We start from the raw sequence: 14,262 nt of genomic DNA on the forward strand, positions 1-14,262 counted from the left end.
TTGGACGACACTACTGAATGTGCGACCGAACAGGCTGTGACTCAGAAACTTATGCAAATATAGTATAGAGTTGGAATAGAAAGACTTATTATAGGCAAGTTTTGGGTGGAAAGGCCAGATACCAATGAGCATTCGCCAAATATCAGTGGACGTCATATCTCTTCCATGATGGCGTTTGGTAGCATCCTTCAAAGGAAAACCAAACCAAGCATGCAATTCAGGATATCCAAAAGTGAAAGTTTTGCCATCCCGACGAAAACTGAGACGCACACGACGCTTGTTAACAAAACGCACAGTACAGAAAAACTCTAACACCCAGTCTCCAATTATAGGAAACTTCATATCGACAAATCTGGTCCATCCTAGTCGCTCCATGTAACGACTCATATCTTCCTTAATTCCTAATTGATCATTAAGAAAGTCGTCCATGTACAGCATTCCGACAAAGAAAGTGTATCGAAGTTTCAGGAAGCGCCTTCCCTCATCGTGATTGAAGATAGGAAAGTTACATCCATAACGCTCTGATATATCCACATGTTTATTGCGTGAAGTAATAACTTTCTTAGATGAAGTGTTTGAGGAAGCCATGATTTTTGGAAGTGTAAGGAAGAAAAGTTCTGAACTTAGTGTTTGGATTTTATGAATGGTAAGAAAATCAGAGATAGTTCTGATAGAGATGAAAAAAGAAAGTGACAGAAAACTGGACCTCTAGTACCTATATATAAGATCCTAGGACGAAAAGAGGTGTTGTTTCGAAGTGAAAAGGCATGAAACAAACCTTTTAGAAATGAGAAAAACTTAGTGTTTCATTCTGAATAGTTACAACTGCTGAGAAAAGGTTCAATCTGGGCAAAATTTCCCCCGTGTCGCGACCGAGGATGCTGACCCGCGGTCGCGGCACGCTGATTTTCCTGAGAAAATCAGTTGTCAAAACTCTAAACTCCTGATCCTCTACCGAGAATCCTCATCCTCGGTAAGTTCAGAAATTTTTCCCTTCAATTTTCAATCAGAATTCTCAACTGAGAATCTGAAATCCTCTATAAGTCCAGAAATTTTCCTGACTTCTAGCCATGCCTAAATTCTCAACTGAGAATTTGAAATTCTCTATAAGTCCAGAAATATCTTACCTCATTAAGAATTTCATATATGTGAATTCTCAACTGAGAATCACTGAATTTTCTAATTCTCATGAAATTCCTAAAAATTAATTAAAATCATGACTTGAATATATTTTTTTATATATCTAAAATTCTAATAAAATGATATAATCTAAAATAAAACAATAAAAATAAAAATAAAAATAAAAATAATAAAAGAAAAATGAAATGATTTAAATGTCAGGAAATCTTGTTACGAAACTAGTTCCTATTTCGGAAATATTTTCGTAATAAATTTTGTTAAGTTCCCTACTAGCCCAATATTCTTTGTTGTACCTCAAATGGTTTGGTAACTCTTTAAGTTCTAATTTAGGTGGAATTACGACTGAAGGCGGAACTGGTCCATCTTCTCGAATCAAAGGCTCTGGGTCCTTATCTTCTAATTCTTCACCCATTATAGGTTCTATTATTTCTTCTCTTTGAACAATGTCATTAACACATTCTTCAATTAAATCAAGCTTCATACAAGCGAAATCCTCCATAGGATATTTCATCGCTTGATTCATATCGAACTCGATCTTATCGTCACCTATTCGTAAAACTACTTTTCCTTCCGACACATCAACTAGAGCACGTCCCGTGTTCATGAATGGTCTACCAAAGATTAGCGGACAATTAGCATCATAAGCAAAATCTAAGATAACAAAATCAGTAGGAAAAATAAATTTTTCAACTTTAACCAAAACGTCTTCAATTATATCATATGGGCTTTTAGTGGATTGATCCGCTAATTGCAAAACCATATTGGTACGTTTGATGTCTTCTTCTAAACCTAATTTTTCAAAAATAGACAATGGCATCAAGTTTATACTAGCTCCTAAATCACAAAGACAACTTGGGAATTCCATATTTCCCAAAGTACACGGAATGGTAAAGCATCCGGGATCTTTGAGTTTAGTAGGTAATTTGCTTGATACTATCGAACTACATTCTTCAGAAAGTGAAATGGATGAAATTCCTTCCCAACTAATCTTTTTTGAAATTAAATCTTTCAAGAATTTTCCATAGTTAGGAATTTGCGTAATTGCATCCATGAATGTTAAATTTATATGTAAATTTTTAAGTTTATCTAAAAATGATAACAGTTGTTTATCATGGTCCTTATTTCAGACCCTGTGTGGAAAAGGTGGCTTTGGTACAAAAGGTTTCGGATTAGAGTCAATTGGTGTATCTTTTTGTTTTAATGTATCTTCTTTGGATTTTGGTAAATCATTTCCAGGTAAAGTTGAATTTCCGGGCATTTCCGGACCTAAGTAGTTTTTCCCCGAACGAAGAGTGATAGCCTTAACATGCTCTTTCGGATTTTCTTCCGTTTGGCTGGGAAGACTTCCCTCTTTGCGGGATGGAATTGATTTAACAAGTTGTCCAATTTGAACCTCCAAATTATGGATGCTAGATGATTGGTTTTTGATAAGCTGATCGAATTTATTTTCGATCCGTTTAAAACCATCGTCTTGATTACTTACCTTTCCATTCATAGCATCTATAAATTTGTCGATTTTTGAAGATAAAGTGCTAATCGTATCTCTTGTTTGATTTTGATAATTATTTATACGATATTGATTAGCATTTGCATTATTATTATTATTACCATCTTTCCAGTTAAAGTTAGGATGATTTCTCCATCCAGGATTATAAGTGTTAGAATAAGGATTAGTAGTTTGGTTTTGTCCTTGGACAAAATTTACCTGTTCTATCTCGTTCATACCTTCGTAGTCAATGTCTCTCTGGATCGGATCATTAGGATCGCATGGTGCCATAAATTTATCAATTTTGTGCGATAAGGCAGAAAATTGGGCTTGTAACATTGCTACAGGATCAAGATTCATTATACCTTTAACCGATGATGTACATGAGGATGATGGTTTCGCCGTTGGTATATGTCCACGCTCTGCGGGCCACATACTGCTGTTGATTGCCATTTCCTCCAAAAGTTCTCTTGCTTGGGCGGATGTCTTTTTCATAAATAACCCTCCAGACATAGCATCTAATGAACCTCTAGTCGTAGGATTTAATCCATTATAGAATGTCTGCATTAAAAGTGCATCTGGCAATTGGTGGTGTGGGCATAAACGTTGAAGTTCTTTAAAACGTTCCCAAGCTTCATAAAGAGTTTCATTATCATTTTGTGTGAAAGATGTCAACTCTTTGATGACTCTTGCGGTTTTTGCTAAGGGAAAATATTTTTGTAAAAATGCTTGGGCTAATTGGTCCTAAGTTTCAAATGTTGCAGCAGGCATAGAAGTTAACCAAATTTTTGCCTTATCCTTCAAAGTGAAAGGAAAGAGGCGAAGTTTGATTGCTTCTGCTGTTACATCAGTAATTTTAAAAGTGTCACAAATTTCTAAGAAATTTGTCAAATGTGCATTAGGGTTTTCGTTAGGCAATCTGTAAAACGTTACGTTGTTCTGCAACATATTAAGCAAAGCAGGCTTAATTTCAAATTGATTTGCGTTTATACGGGGTTTAACTACACTATTAGTTACACCGGCCATTCCTGGCCTAGCGTAATCCATAAGTGTCGGTGGATCGGCCATGATTTCTGGCTGGACTACTTTAGTTTTTAAGGGTGTTTTGTCTTTGTTTTTGTTGTTTTTCTTGTTTTTCTTAAGTGTTCTTTCAATTTCTGGATCAAAAGGATCTGGTGGCGTGCCCGAATTTCGTGAACTGCGCATCAACTTGAAATTGTAACACGAGCCAAACTACCTTCAAAACAAAATTGAAAGCAAATATATTATAAAACTGAAAATAAATAAAATATAAAAGTTGTATAAAAATAATATATAAACCTAGATTCGAAAATAAAATGCGAAAAATAAAAATTTTGTCAAAAATTTTGGCGTATCACCGGCAACAGCGCCAAAAACTTGTTGAGCGATTTCCGCAAGTGCACGGTTTCGCTTGTAGTAATAAAAATATCGATCCCACAGAGATACGTTTTTTAACGAAAAACTTATTTTTGAATCTTTAATTTCGAACTTGTTAGATTTATAAAATGTAAATAAAAGTGAAAATTGGATTAATTGAATTTAGGAAATTTATTTGATTGAATTTGAAAACTTTGAGTATTTGAAAATGCTGGAATAAGATTATATATTAGAATAAATCGATTGTTAGAAAGATCTTCTGATTTTAAGGATGAATTTTACAAAACAGGAACATTTAGAACTTATTAGAAAAAGGAATGAATTTGTTCATTTGCATTAAGCAAAGAAAACAACTTAAACTTTGTATTATTATGATGATGAAATAAATGACGGAACCTCTAATTAATTGGCTTTGAACGCGACAAAACCCTTTCGGGATAGTTGCCCTTACTCAAATTAACACTCTTTCGAGATGATAATTTGCCTAAGTGTTCAACAAAGTTTCCTTGTAATGATTTTGAATTCAAGTGCATATTAATGAAAACACCAGCCTCACTTATATTGGATTGGTTACCATAAGTGCTGCATAACGATTTGTCGAATAGAACGGACTTTATTAGATGAAATGTAAATTGATACAAGTTTACAGAGAATAAGGAGCATCGAGTTCTTCGAGGGCGTGCAAGTGAAGGGCTTGATCGGTTCCGCTTCCTTGGGTTTCCTAGGAGGTTGTCAGGCTCGGGGGCGAACACTTTACTCAATCTTCTCGCTGTAACTTCGTAATAGGGATTCGGTCGGCCACTACCATGATGCAAACTAAAACTGGAACAATGTCTAAACGCTACTGAGTTGTAATTAAACTATAAACAATATGTGTACCTCATCTTGTTTTGTACAGAATCTAATTTCTAACTCTCGAAATGTTTTTACTTAGAACTTCGACATAAGTTCTACGCTCTGATTTCTATATCTATATTATAGCATTTCATTACACTTTTTCTCAACATCAACTCTTTATTTATAGATGTTGAAGGGTTGTGTTTGAAGTGATGTATCCGTTGGTTAAGAGTTGTGTCCGTTGTGAAAGGACGTCTTTATCCACTTGAACGAACGCGTTTCTTGGATTTTCAGCATGTGTTAAATGCTCTTGGTGAATTTCTGCACTTACCGAGGATAGTAATCCGCGGCCGTGAATGACGTAGCACTGAGCTTGAGCGACAGACGAAGGGGAGAATTGGTTGTACCGCGCGTGTCGCGGCCGCGGGTCTGGGATCCACTGTCGCGGCCCGGCAGGTTTTCTTACTTCTTGCTTTCGTTCGTGTCCTCGACTTGGCGCTTTCGATTTACGTCGTCTTTGACTCCTTTTGAAGGGTTTTTCTTTTGTTTTTGATCCTTTTTCGTTCCTATTTGGATTTTACCAAATATTCAAGTACCTTGCAAGAAAGAAAGATATTCGAAAGTAAAAGTAATCTAAACAGATATAAATAACACAAATTCGTAATAAAAATGATGTAAATGTTAATGATATTTTAGGTATATTTTGGGCTTAACACTGTTCATCTGTTGGAACATAGGTCAGCTTGATCTCACCCTTGAGTACGTGGTCTCTGATGAAGTGATGTCTAATGCTGACATGCTTCATCATGCTGTGTTGAGTTGGATTTTTAGATAAGTCAATGGCGCTCTTGTTGTCGCATTTGACTTCAATTGTTTCTGTTTGTACTCTATAATCCTCTAGCTGTTGCTTAATCCATAGGACTTGTGCCACACAGCTTCCAGCAGCAATGTACTCAGCTTCAGTTATTGACAGGGCCACTGACGATTGCTTCTTACTGAACCAAGACACTAGACAGCTTCCAAGGAAGTGACATCCTCTTGATGTGCTTTTACGCTCCAGCTTGTCTTGTCCATAGTCAGCGTTAGTGTATCCAATGAGTGTGAAGTCATTTGTGTTTGGATACACCATAAACCTGCATTAACTGAGCTCTGCATATATCTAAAAAAAATTTTGACAGCTATATAGTGAGATTCCCTGGGGTCAGCTTGATATCTCGCACAATAACATACTGAGTACTGAATGTCTGGCCTACTAGCAGTTAGATAAAGTAGAGAGCCAATCATACCTCGATATAACTTGCTGTCTACAGACTTACCTTTCTCATCAGCACAAAGCACAATGTCAGTACCCATTGGGGTAGATATGGGCTTACATTCTTTCATATCAAATTTCTTTAATATTTCTTTGGCATACTTGGTCTGACTTTGCATCTGTTTACTAAATTCCTTGCACATAGATTCATTAGTAGCACCAAAGATAATATCATCTACGTAAATTTGTGCCAGCAGGTATCTTTACCCCTCTTCTTAATGAATAAGGTTGTGTCAGCTTTACCTCTGACATAGTTCCTAGTCAGCAGGAAACTGGTCAACCTTTCGTACCAAGCACGTGGTGCTTGTTTCAGGCCGTACATGGCCTTTTTGAGTTTAAAAACGTGGTTTGGAAATTTTGGATCTTCAAACCCTGGAGGCTGACTAACATATACCTCTTCGTTTATAACTCCGTTAAAGAAAGCACTTTTAACATCCATTTGGAACAGTTTAAGGTTCATGAAGCTAGCATATGCACACAATATTCTTATAGCCTCTAGCCTAGCTACGGGTGCAAAGGTCTCACCATAGTCAATGCCTTCTTGCTGACTGTAGCCCTGAGCTACGAGTCTGGCTTTGTTACTGACTACATTACCTTGTTCATCTAGCTTATTTCGAAAGACCCATTTAGTTCCTATGGTCTTTTGATTCCTAGGTTTTGGCACTAAATCCCATACCTCATTTCTCTTGAATTGATCAAGCTTTTCTTGCATCGCATTGATCCAGAATTCATCGTGCTCAGCTTCGGTGAAGTTCTTTGGTTCATGAACTGAGACAAATGCAACATTATTGAGATATCTCCTAAGCTGATTTCTTGTCATCAGGTTGTTCTCAGCAGCATCAATAATGGACTTCTCCGAGTGTCCTCTTGGAATTTTGATCTCTTTGGGCAATGTTGAGTTTTCAGGAGCAGGTGTTTCAACAATCTCTGCAGTTTTAGATTGGTCAGCAAAGGTAATTTCAGGTTCGTTTTTACCTTTGGTTAGCCCGTGTGGTAATGACTCAACGGCTCCATTTTGGTCAGCGGAAGCTGAGCATGGGTCATCTTCGGCAGACTGACTTGACTTTCCTATAGGGTCAGTTTCATCGAACTCAATATGTACAGACTCTTCTACGACCTAAGTTCATTTATTGAACACCCTATATGCTTTACTGTTAGTTGAGTACCCTAGAAAGATCGCTTCGTCAGCTTTAGAGTCAAACTTGGCAAGGTTGTCTTTCGTATTGAGTATAAAGCATTTACAACCAAAGGCACGAAAATATCCAATGTTGGGGTTTCACCCTTCCCAAAGTTCATAGGGGTTTTTCTTAAGTATAGGTCTAACTAAAGCCCTATTGAGTATAAAGCACGTTGTGTTGACAGCTTCACCCCAGAAATACTTTGGATGCCTATTCTCACTCAGCATTGTCCTAGCTATTTCAACTAAGGTTCTGTCCTTCTTCTCAACTACCCCATTTTGTTGAGGAGTTCTAGGAGCAGAAAAATTGTAGTCAATGCCGCTGACTTCACAGAATTCATCAAACTGTTGGTTTTTGAATTCTCCGCCATTATCACTACGAATGTGAGCTAATTTTAAATCTTTGTCATTTTCAAGTTTTCTAATCAGTGTTGAAAACATCTCAAAGGCTTCATCCTTGCTACTCAGCAAGATGACCCAAGTATACTGAGAGAAATCATCTACAATGACCAAGGAAAATCTCTTACCACCCAAGCTAAGTGGCTGGACTGGTCCGAAAAGATCCAAGTGTAGTAATTCCAATGGACGCTTGGTTGAGACAATATTTTTACTTTGAAAAGACTTTTTGGTTTGTTTACCTTGCTGACAAGCATTGCATAATTGATCTTTCTCAAATCTAAGTTTGGGCAATCCCTCAACTAATTGCTTTCTTGCTAATTTGGCAAGGAGGTCCATGCTTACATGACCAAGTCTCCTATGCCATAGCCAAGAATATATTTTTCGAAAACTTCTTTTCTAAACTCAACATGAAAACGTTGTCAACACGAGGGGTAATTAAAATCAAATCATTTGTTTTCCCTCGAGTATCCGACACTCAGTGGCATCAAATACAACCTTTCTACCATTGTCACACAGCTGAGCCACGCTCAATAGGTTATATTTGAGACCCCTGACTAAGGAGACTGACTCAATAGTAGGATTTCCTCCGATAGCACCTGATCCTACTATCTTACCCTTTTTATTGTCTCCAAAGCTTATATTTCCACCTCGTTTATGCACAAGTGTGATGAACTGAGTTTCATCACAAGTCATATGTCTCGAGCATGCGCTGTCAATGTACCATAGCTTTGACTTCTCCGCGCACCTCAGGCTCACCTGCAATTTAAACTATTCATCTTTAGGTACCCAATTCTTTTTGGGTCCTCGTTGGTTAGCATAAACAGGTGAAGCGTCATATTTTATTTTGTGACGGCATACATTTATGGTGTGGCCATCTTTACCACAATAGTCACAAAAGATTACCCTTTGAGGGTATTTCCTTTTTTGGTCAGCACGGTGGTGCTGAGCATGCCAACACACATTTATAGTGTGTCCTCTTTTTCCACAACAGTCACACTGACTGTTCTACTGAGTGTACTTTCTATGCTGACCAGTGCCTTGATACTCAGCATTTGGATAGAACCTTTTCTTAGCCGATGTACTCAGCTGGTTCTGTATAGATGTGATGTCCTTTCTCAGCTTCTTAGAGTCTGATTGGACTTTCGAGACAAACCGATGCATGATTTTTAGATTTTCATCTTGCCTAGTGTTGTCTTGGAGCAGATGTCGGAGGTCACTCAGTTTGACCTCTTCAATCTTATCACATCGCCTGCTGAGTGCTCTTATTTTCTTATTACACTTTTTGGTCAGTGTATAGAGATCACTCAGGGCATTAACCATTTCATTTCTGAGCAGAAGAAGAGATGTTACCTCATTGGAGTGTTCCTCTTGGTCAGTTCCATCTGAGAGGTCAGCTTGCTCAGAATGACAGTGGTCAGCAGATTCGTCAGCCATGAAACATATGTTTGCTGACTCAGTAGCATCAGCTTCTGATGAGATTGACTCATCACTATCGCTCCATGTTGCCACCATTTCTTTTCTGCTACCTTTCTTTTCTTTCTTCAGTGTGGGACAGCTTGATTTAATGTGCCCAGTTTGATGGCATTCAAAGCAAGTGACAGGCTTCGAGCTGTCCTTGTTGTGTCTGCTGTCGCTGGACTCAGCTTTATATTTATCGCTTCTTCTAAATGGCCGTTTGTTGTTCTTGTCATTTTTTCTGAACAACTTCTTCATCTTTCTTGTGAACATGGCCATCTCCTCATCATCTGATGAGTCAGCTTTTGTTGAGTCAGCTTTCATGACAAGAGATTTTTGCTTCTTGTCCTCTGACTTTTCCTTAGCTTCAAAATTCTTCATGGAGATCTCGTGGGTCATCAGAGATCCTATGAGCTCATCATATTTGTATGTGGTCAGGTCCTGAGCTTCTTCCACAGCTGTCTTCTTAGCTTGCCAGCTCTTAGGGAGACTCCTCAAGATTTTCTTCACCTGTTCTTCTTCTGTGAAGTTCTTGCCGAGTCTCTTAAGCTCATTTATGATATTGGTGAACCTTGAGTTCATTTCAGAGATGTCTTCATTTTCGTTCATCTCAAATAGCTCGTACAGTCTCATGTGTTGATTCACCTTGGACTCCTTGACCTTGTTAGTACCTTCATAGGTCACCTCTAGCTTTTTCCATATTTCCTGTGCTGACTCACAACCTGAAATTTTGTTGTACTCTGCAACATCTAAAGCACAGTGAAGCATATTGATAGCCGAAGCATTATTCTGTAATTTCTTAAGGCCATCTTCTGACCACTCAGTCTCACTTTTAACAACTTTCTCATTGTTTACAATTTTGTAAGGAACAAACGGGCCTTGGACTATCGCAAGCCATGCACTCATGTTTGTTGTCTGAATAAAATTTTTCATCATGTTCTTCCAAAATGTATAATTTGACCCGAAGAACAAAGGAGGCCGACTAATAGATAATCCCTTAGGGAGTATCTGTGTTGTTTGATTTCCTGGAAGGAAACGAGTGCTGTTCTCAGCCATTTACAGGGATCAGCTCAAGATAGTTTTATCTTTGAGTAGTGAGCTACTGCGCTCTGATACCACTTGTTGGTCCCGTGTAATGTAATATAATTAGTTCTAGGGGGGTTAGGAACTAATGAAACTTTTTCGTTTAATTATGCTGACTTAATTTAATTCTTTAATTAACTCCACTCAATTTTGGTCAGCAAGGCTGAGCGTAGTGTAAGACAGCTTTAGTCAGATGCTGACTAGAATTGTTTCACCTGTGAGTTGAGAAATAACACTTGAGGTCAGCTTCCAACTCAGCACTCTGATTACTCAGCGTCGGATTATACAATTTATATACTGAATAATTTAAGCAAATAACACATACATATATATCAAGAGAAGGGTTAGAGATTACTCAGCAGTCTTATCCTAGTTCGGCCTCACCGCCTACGTCCAGTCCCTAGAATCCTTCCGGGCTTTTTCAATCCACTACTGAGCTCTTTAAAGGTAGAGCACAAACCATTTACAAAGCAATTGAGTATGTAAGAGTACCGTCCTCTATTCATCTACTCAACCCTACTGAGCGCTATGACCGAACACTCAGATTTTCTCTACCGCTGAGTACTAAAACCGAGTACTCAACTTCACTCTCTCAACCTTTATAATTGATACAAAATTTGTTCTCTCAAACGAAGAACACTTTAGATGAATACAAATTCACTCTAGACTTTTACACAGAGATTGGATTTGGGTGTAAGAACTTGCTTTTTCTATTTAGACGGCTTTTATTTTGGATTTTCACTCTTATGAAGATTTGCTTTTTCTGTCTGTGCTTTCTTGTTTTTCGGCCAAGGATCCAAGTGATGAACTTGCCCTTTTATAGTAAAATCTGAAGCTTCAATCATTTGAATCCGGACATATCCGTTGAATTCAAACGGTCTTCTTGCGTCATTCATTGGTCAGCATTCAGATTTGCAGGCCAATCCTGTTGTCTGAATTTAGCAGGCTTCAGTCTTGCCAGTTTCGTCTTCTTGCGCCAGGTTTCATCTTCTAGCGCCAGGTTTGTCTTCTTGCAAAACGCCAGTTGATCCATGTGTCTCTAAAAGGTCTCTTGGCACAATTCCGAGGCTTTTGAATTGGTGCAGACCTTTGTCGGGCTTTGTTTTCTAGTCAACGGGTCATTGGTGCTGTCCTGACGAACACTTAACTTGATTTAATTGACGTTGCCTTCGATCTTTATCTTTGACGAGACTGAGTTACGTTCTACTCAGCTTCTTCAAGTGTTTGTTCTGAAGAAGACTTTTCTTCTATGATGCTGAGTTGTGTTCTACTCAGCTTCTGTGGCTCATGCTGACTTCGTTCTGTCTTACTTTTTATTTCTGTTCTCATTTATTAATATACTCAACATTGAACAAACACATTAGTACAATTAAATCAAAACACTTAAATTTAATTGTCTTAATCATGAGATTAACTTAAATAATTTTGTCAAATCAAAATCATATGGAAAGGTGTTTCAACACTTACCACAAAAGAGAACAATTTCATAATGAGTTTGGATATGATACTGCTAGATGAAGAGGTATTTGTTTCACATTTTTATATATTCATTAAAAGTGATAATATATTGATATATTTATATAAAAAAGATATATATTGATATAATTTTTATTGCAAAACAGGGGAGATATTTCAAATATAGTTGATGAGATTGATGGCAAAATAGCTCTATAAAAGTTTGAGTTTGTTACTTGTAACAAAGCTCATTGATAAGTGTCAAAACCATTTAGTTATAATTGATGAGGTATTTCAAATATAGTTTTAGGATTTAATTCAGTTTCAAAGTAAATATTAATTTTAATTGATTTTATGATGTTACTTTGCAGATGTTGTTGGAAGAATCACAACTATAAGCTCGATCACTAAAATTGATGTTAATGAAAAGAAACAAAAGAAAGTAGAACTCAAGCTGATGAATTCTGATTACGATTTGTAATTAAAATTTTTGGTAATTTTGTTTAACTTTTTTTTATTGATGAGGAAAGTTTTGGAGACATTTTTTATGAGTTATCAAAATAATAATAAAGAAAAATTGAAAATATTATATCTAATATAATTTGTATTTAATAGATATAATAAAATAATTTACAAAATATCTGAGAAAAAAATTATATAACAAAAAATTGTTACATATAAACAAAACTAAAAAAATAAAACGAAAACGAAAACATAGAAAATATATGAATAATAAAAACTGGAATCAAAAGAACAGAGTTAGACAAATCTGAGGTCTGTATTAGTAGTCTCCTTGAGATAAATTTCGTCGCTATTGATGATCGTCTCTCACGATACAACAAATTACGCAAGCGAACTCTTACCGTGTGTAAATTCGTTATCATCGAAGTATGAAAACATGAACAATATGAATAAACAGAGAGCATAAAATTTGAGAGGATCTTTTTTCCAACATTCTTTCTAGCCTCTAAATTTTGATAGCTTCATTTTGTATGCATAGAATTCGAAAGGACACGTCTGTTCATGAACAAATACGACTGAACACGGACGGATACGACTATTCAAACATGAAGGTGTTTGTTGGTATTTAAATTAATTTTACAATTTTATTCATTTTTGTCCAACAATCCCCCACATGAATAAAATTGGAAATGAGACGCTTACAACATGGTGATAACTTTCTATAGTCGATATCTGCATATGATAAGTAGGAAATGTCCATTGAACTCTTCCAATCCACACCAAGAGTCCTTTCTTCTATATATATGTTTTTGCCTATAATTTTGTTCTACCAATTCCTTCTAATTCTATTTGGGTTATTTTGATTCACGAAGATTATATTCATGGCGTCGAAGCACAGTTTTCCACCATCAAAATCAGATCCACCTCTTAATTATATGCTTTGGTACGTAGCTTCTCTGCATCATTTGCTTCATCCCAATTTGAGATAGCCCTTTTGTAAATTATACCCCTATCATTTTTTTATTTAAATTCAAGTTGACTAATATTTAGATTTTTTTTTTATAAAAGTGCATACATCATTTTATAGATGAGAAACATCAAGTACAACAAGAAAAGTAAGGAATAAAACCTTACATAAGTATAGGCTATGTCTACTATAAAATCCATAAAGGTAAAAAAACGACTATAAAGAGCAAAATAAATCATTAAAAGTACAGATAAAACAAACAATAGATGAAATATATAGTTCTTCAAACACCAAATTTGCAGAAAAACACATGTAATCCCATCTTCAGCATTTAAACTCTTCTGAATCTTCGGATCTGAGCCATTTCTTTTGCAATCACGTAGATGTAGTCAGGGGCGAATCCAGTATGGGGGCACTGGGGGCAGTTGCCCCCACTGACATTTGTATTTTTTTAAAAACCCAGATATTAATTTGGAAGTTTTAGAGCTTTGTCCCCATTCATCAATGGAGGTTTAGGGTTTACTGTTTCTATAATTGAGGATGAAGAATGGTTTTAAATTTAATATTTTCTTTTTATTTTTTTAATTCTATTTAAAAAAAACGACGTCGTTTTATTTAATTAGAACTACGTCGTTTTGTTTACAACAAAAATAATAAAAAAGTAAATATTTAAATGTAAAATTAAATAGGTCCTAAAACAAACCATCGGTCTTTCTTACTCTCTTTAATCTCTTTAGTTCTTCTTCCTCAATTCCTCTTTCTTCTTAAGTCTAAATTGAAATCCCTAATCCTAACTAAGATTAAATCAAAATCGGCAGTCAATCCCTCTGTAGTTGGATCGTTGGTCCGACACTCCATCTCCGATCTTTGCCTCTCTGCTTTGGTATTTTTTGCTCATACTTGAATTTTGATTTGATATTTCTGCTACTATTTTACTTGAACTTGAGCTTTGATCTCTGGTTTTCTATGATTATTATTTTTTGGATAAAAATTATTTTAGTCGTATTGTTTGCCCCTATGGGGGAGAAATCCTGGATTCGTCCATGGATGTAGTGATCTACGTATAACATCTACCATTTCTAATTAATACC

General features: G+C 36.3%; 1 non-coding gene across 1 annotated transcript; it reads left to right on the forward strand.

Moving 5' to 3' along the window:
* Positions 1-3,209: 3,209 nt before the first annotated feature.
* LOC136231508 (small nucleolar RNA R71) lies at positions 3,210-3,316 on the forward strand. Its single transcript, XR_010689884.1, has one exon. It is a non-coding gene; the product is annotated as a small nucleolar RNA R71 (small nucleolar RNA).
* Positions 3,317-14,262: the final 10,946 nt, after the last annotated feature.

The sequence above is a fragment of the Euphorbia lathyris genome, chromosome 5 (assembly GCF_963576675.1).
Source record: "Euphorbia lathyris chromosome 5, ddEupLath1.1, whole genome shotgun sequence".
NCBI lineage: Eukaryota > Viridiplantae > Streptophyta > Magnoliopsida > Malpighiales > Euphorbiaceae > Euphorbia > Euphorbia lathyris.